The sequence below is a fragment of the Phacochoerus africanus genome, chromosome 2, assembly GCF_016906955.1.
Source record: "Phacochoerus africanus isolate WHEZ1 chromosome 2, ROS_Pafr_v1, whole genome shotgun sequence".
NCBI lineage: Eukaryota > Metazoa > Chordata > Mammalia > Artiodactyla > Suidae > Phacochoerus > Phacochoerus africanus.
Window position 1 is genome coordinate 138331019 of NC_062545.1, and position 6000 is coordinate 138337018.

A 6000-nucleotide genomic window follows, 5' to 3' on the forward strand; every position below is an offset into this window, starting at 1 on the left:
TCTTAAAAAAGACACTGAATTAGAAACTCAAGTTCTAATCTCTTGTTTTCCACTAAGTAGCTCTGTGACCTCAAGCAAGTCATTTCCCCTTTCTGTGTCCATTTTGCATTCTCAAAATGCTGCACCTAAACTAGACCATCTATCTCTTCCAAATCCAAGAGTTCTTATTTGAGGAATTCCCATTGTGGCTCAGCAGTAATGAACCTGACTAGTATCCATAAGGTTGTGGGTTGGATCCCCGGCCTCACTCAGTGGATTAAGGATCCAGCATTGACATGAGCTATGGTGTAGTTCGTACACACAGCTCAGATCTGGCGCTGCTGTGGCTGTGGTGTAGGTTGGCACCTGTAACTCCAATTCAAACCCTAGCCTGGGAACTTACATATTGCTACAGGTGCAGCCCTAAAAAGACCAAAAAAAAAAAAAAAGTGAGGGGGAGGAATAAATTAGGAATTGAGGATTAATTATATAAATTAATGTATATATACTACTATACATATTTTTTAAAAAAGGTTTAGTTGATCCCTCATCAGGTAATTTTATCATTCTTATGACAGACTGTGTTCTCTTGCTCTCTTTCCCCCAGCTCAGGGTGAATCTAAGTGCCTAAATCTATACTCAGGGCCCAGTTCATATAGCAGCCATTGGCCATCCACTAGAGGGGTTTCTGGCTATTACAACTTGGAACCTGAGTGTCAGTGTCATTGGGGCCAAGATTTCTGACCTAGAGAATCTATAAGAATGCATAGAATTTCAACACTGAATGTCACAAGCTTTATTCCCCAATAAAGACATAAAAAGACCTAAAGAATGCAGATCCATTATGTAGAAAATGTCATGGCAACTCACACGAGGGTCATAACATCACAGGAAAGCAAGCATCTGAGAACTGCATCACCCTGTCCTCTGACTCTGTATCAGGGCACTGGGTGAACAAGAGTTCACTGGGTGAACTGCTTCAGGAGAACAAGAGGGCAGCAGTCGATACAATCTCAGCAAATGTCTCCCCTTCTTCCCTACCCACCCACACCACCTCCTAGTCAGTCAGAAATATCTCACAGTGGGGCCTTCCAAGACTGATCATCACCCTCCTTTGTGGGAGGAGGTAGTTTCCCATTCTTGCCCTGACTCATGCCTAATGTGTAAGTGTCCAGAAAGCTGGAAGGCCCTGAGTGTGTAGTCACACCGTGGTCATCAGGACAACTGCAACACTGGAGGATAAAGAGGCTGGGGAACGTACTTGCACCCAGGAAGAAGTGGTATAGTGAATACAGATGTATGTATATACATACTTCCCTCATTTCTTTAAATTGGGGTGGGCAAACTACAACCCACAGGTCAAAAGCTAGTGTTTTTGTAACTGAAGTTTTATTGGAACACAATCACCCCAGTCATTCACACACTGTTTGTGGCTGCTGTTGCCCTACAATGGCAGAGTTGAGAAATTGCAGCAGAGAATGTAGGATTGGCCAAACCTAGAATATTTTCTATGTGCCCCTGAACAAAGTTGCTGACCCCTGTTTTAACCGACTACCTAATGTACTGTGTATAAAGGGTCATAATTTATTTTAATAGTCTCCTAGTAAAAGGCACTTCAGTTTTTTCCTAATCTTTTGTTATAAATACAGCTGTAATTGACATATTAACATTTGTGTTATTCTCAAATATGTGAGTATATCTGTATAAGTATCCAGGAGTGGGATTACTGGGCAAAAAATGTCATAGGTTTTTTATGAATATACATTAATGATGTAAAGGAAGGCTAAGGCTAGAAAATAGACCAATATCAAGAGTCATTTGAGACTGTGCTGCAGGAGATGAAACGAAGAACCCTGTTTCAAAGGAGAGTAAATGGTGGTTGCTTTCAGTTGTACCCCTGGAATGGGACTGTGGGAATCTGATGGATGGAAAGTATGTATCTCCATTCAGATAGATCTTCTGATGTATCACAACTGTGGAAATCAATGCAAGAGCATTCACTCCTGTGAAGGTCACTCTGTCCTAACTGCATGCTCCTCCCCACCTCCCTCCCTGTTCTCATTCCCCAAAAAAGACCTGCATCAGAGCCTTGGAGGCAAACATGTACACATTTGACTGTCAGAGCTGCTGCTTTTGGGGACAGCTGTGTAGATCACTGGGGTCAGAGTTTGACTTTGTGTGAACAGGCTTGCTTGACTTTGACTTTGTGAGACCGAACGGGTCTTGGCCATCGGGATCTGGGTTTCTTGGTCCTGGGAGGCCAGTTGAGCTTATCCTTAGAAGGAGGGATCTAGAGTCAATAAGCTTTGGGAAGAAAATCATTCCAGAAGACTCTGAAGACTTAGATCTTCTCTGTTGGGAATAAGAGGTGGATCCAAGAACCAGGAGCAGTTCAGGCCTCTGCTTTCACCCACTAATGCCCTGCTACATGCCAGGCCCTATGTGAAGGGTGAGTGTGTAGGGATAAAGAAGAGAATTTGGCTGCCTGTCAAAGGTCTCACAGCCTAGTGGAGGGAAATAGACCTGCAGTTCCCAAACTGTGTGCACCTGCTAAATTTTCAAGTAAAGCACAATCAGTGTTTGACATCTGTCAGACATGGCACAAACAGCTAACTCAAAATAGTTCTCAGCTTCAACATTAGATTGACACACTCCTTTCAATAATGCCGTATCTTTTCAAAGCTAGATTATTAGCTAAAAGGCAAGTATTATATAAAACTCAACATGGAAGAGAAAATGAGGGTGGTGGTCCCCAGTTTGACTCCAAGTTTGAGAAGCTGTACCTGCCAAAGAGCACACATATCCCACTAGTAAGTGACTGTGGTAAGAATGAAATAAAACATGTTTTTTTGTTTGTTTTTTTTTTTGGTTTTTTGGGTTTCATTTTGTTTTTGGTTTTGTTTTTTTGCTTTTCAGGGCCGCACCCACAGCATATGGAAGTTACCAGGCTTGGGGTCCAATCGGAGCTACAGCTGCCAGCCTACACCACAGCCACACAATGCCAGATCAAGCCGCATCTGAGACCTATACCAACCACAGCTCATGGCAATGCCAGATCCTTAACCCACTGAGTGAGGCCAGGGATCAAACCTGCAACCTCATGGTTCCTAGTCAGATTCGTTTCCGCTGCACCACAATGGGAACTCCAAAACATGGTATTTTTCTCTCCCAATTTGTATGTGTTGTTTTTAAAATGACTACTAATTTGTCACAATAGAAATATTTATAAATAAATGGAACTGTTAGTTTTCTTTTGGCCTTTGTGCACTGTGAAAAAAATTAATTAAACACTAGGGAACTATGAACTGAAGAACATGTAACACTGGTTCCAGCATTGTGGCTTTTGGAAAGTTAACACTCTAAGCTCAGCCACCAGTAACTCAACTGTAAAATAGAGATAATAAAACTAAATACCTTGGGGGCTATTGTGAAAGTTAAATGAGATAACACAAGTAAAGAATTTAGCACAGGGCTTGGCACATTGGAAATGATCAGTACACACTGGCAAATATAAATATACAGAACCTTGGGTACCATGAGAAAAGTAGACTTTAGCCCTAACTGCATCAGCTTCAAATTAATTTTTAAGCCTTCAACTTCTCAAATCAAGTGCTGTTGCCATGGTAACTGTTGTAAGGTCTGTAGTATCTGGTGTCAACTAAGTCATTCTGAAAGCAGGAAATTAACAATCCCCTTGAGATTTGTCTTGGCTTCCTGTGAATGATTTCACTGTCGGTCTTCCATTAGGGCTTTCCTCCCTACATTAGTTCACAGATTGCTGATTCTGCTTGATAAATCTAAGGCTCCTTTAAGAAGCAAATTTAAAATAAATTGCATCAGAATTATTCTCTGGTGTCTCTGAAATATTTGTTTCAAAAAGCTCTCCATGTTTGACTATGGTACAGTTTTATTGTGGTTTATATTTTTGAAAAAACTAATTTTGTATCTAATATCTTATTTCCCTCCAAAAGATAAATTTATGGTAAGATTTAAGACACCTCATTTTTTTTGCTTTTTAGGGCTGTACCCGTGGCATATGGAGGTTCCCAGGCTAGGCATCTAATCGGAGCTGTAGTTGCCAGCCTGAACCACAGCTCACAGCAACGCTGGATCCTTAGCCCACTGAATGAAGCCAGGGATCGAACCTGCAACCTCATGGTTCCTAGTCGGATTATTTCCACTGAGCCACGACGGGAACTTCTAAGACACCTCATTTTAAAGAAGAAACAAACAAACACAAATCCTTCCATTTTGGATGCTACCCTAATTCCAAAGCATCCAGGAAGATGGCTATTTCTATCATTAAACAGAGTCACCCTGAGTTCCCATTGTGGCTCAGCAGAAACAAACCTGACTAATATTCATGAGGATGCCAGTTCAGTCCCTGGTCCTGCTCAGAGGGTTAAGTATCCCGTGTTGCTGTAGCTGTGGTTTAGGCTGGCAGCTGTAATTCAGATTCAACCCCTCACTTGGAAACTTCCATATGTGGCACCTGCAGCCCTAAAAAGCAAAAAACAGAGCTACCCAGACCTTTCAGCAAAGCTGTTAACTTTTCTGCTAGTTCCTTATGAGTTTTAAGACTCATTAGGCTGGTTAATTTTAGGAAAGATAGATCAGATTAAATAAAAGAAAAGAGAAAATCCACATTCTAATTGTCTAAATCAATGATTCTCAAATGAGGGGTCGTGGGGGAGGGTGTTTAAAAACTAGGAGACCTTCGGCAATGCCAGGAGACATTTTTGGTTGTCACAAAGTGGGGGTTAAGAGAGCAGGGAGGTGGCATTACAAATGGCCTAGAAGCTAGGGATGCTGCTGAGGTTCTTACAGTGCACACAGGGCAGCCCCCACAACAAAGACTTATCTGACCTCAAATGTGAAGATTACTGAAGTGGAGAAACCCAAGCTAGTATTGATATTCCTTTTCTTCACTGAATCACACTTTTTTGGTTCTTCCTTCTAATACCTCTTCTCTTGACCTTATGGATTCTTTTGAACAATTAGCTTCTGAAATTAGGTTACAGTAGCTGCAGAAAAATACCAGGTTTTTCTCCAAATCAGTGGTCCTTAACATTTCTGCACATTATATCACCTCAGGGAACTTTCAAACTATGTCAATGTCTGGAATCCAACCTTGACCAATTAAATCCAAATCTCCACAATTAAGACCTAATTGCAGTATGTTTCAAAAGTTTCCCAAATGATCCTAATGGGCAACCAGGGTTGAGCACCATGAATCTAAACAAATAGATTACTTACAACACTAATCATACACTCATAAAGAGAGAACTCAGTTGCAGGAGGGGGATATAGTGATGTTTCTATCAATGTAGAAATACTTTCCCCCACCCCAGGGGTCATGTTGACTATTTGAATCAAGGGTGATTTGAGATTTTATTCATGTGGATTAACCACCTGTGATATTTCACTTTTTGTGGCTGTTTTATGCAAGACCAAAATTTTATGTACCTGTAAGTTCTCAAGGGTTTCTTTAATCTTTCAAAAAATTACACATAAAAGAGAACTATAGCCCTCCTCCAGTGCCCCAAAAGTTGACTTTCACCTTTACTTGAGTCTAGAGAAGACAGGACTATTTCTTCTTTGGATCTCATGCACCAAAGGAACCCAGATGCCACTTAGCCTCCTGAATGGCCACAGGAAGCTTTTCTAGTTTACTTTTTCTCTGTCCCTTTCACCCTCACTCCCAATGCCCTCAGCAAATACCACTTGAGCAGATGGCTTTGGTGTGATGCCCCCAGAGGTTAACAGATGTGAATTCTGGTGGAAAAACAAGAGGACAGAACTCTTCCATTGCCACATTCAAACTAAACTAACGGTTCTTCCCTCCACTAACAAATGGTGCTTTGGATGGCCGACTTTAAAAATCCAAGCCAGGGTCAAAGACTTCTCAGAATAAGAAGAGAAATAGAAGTCAGTAAGAGAGAGCTGATTTCAACATCACAAGAAAGGAACTTTTTTTTTTTTTTAGTGGACAATCTATTTCTCATTTCCCAAGGGTTATGT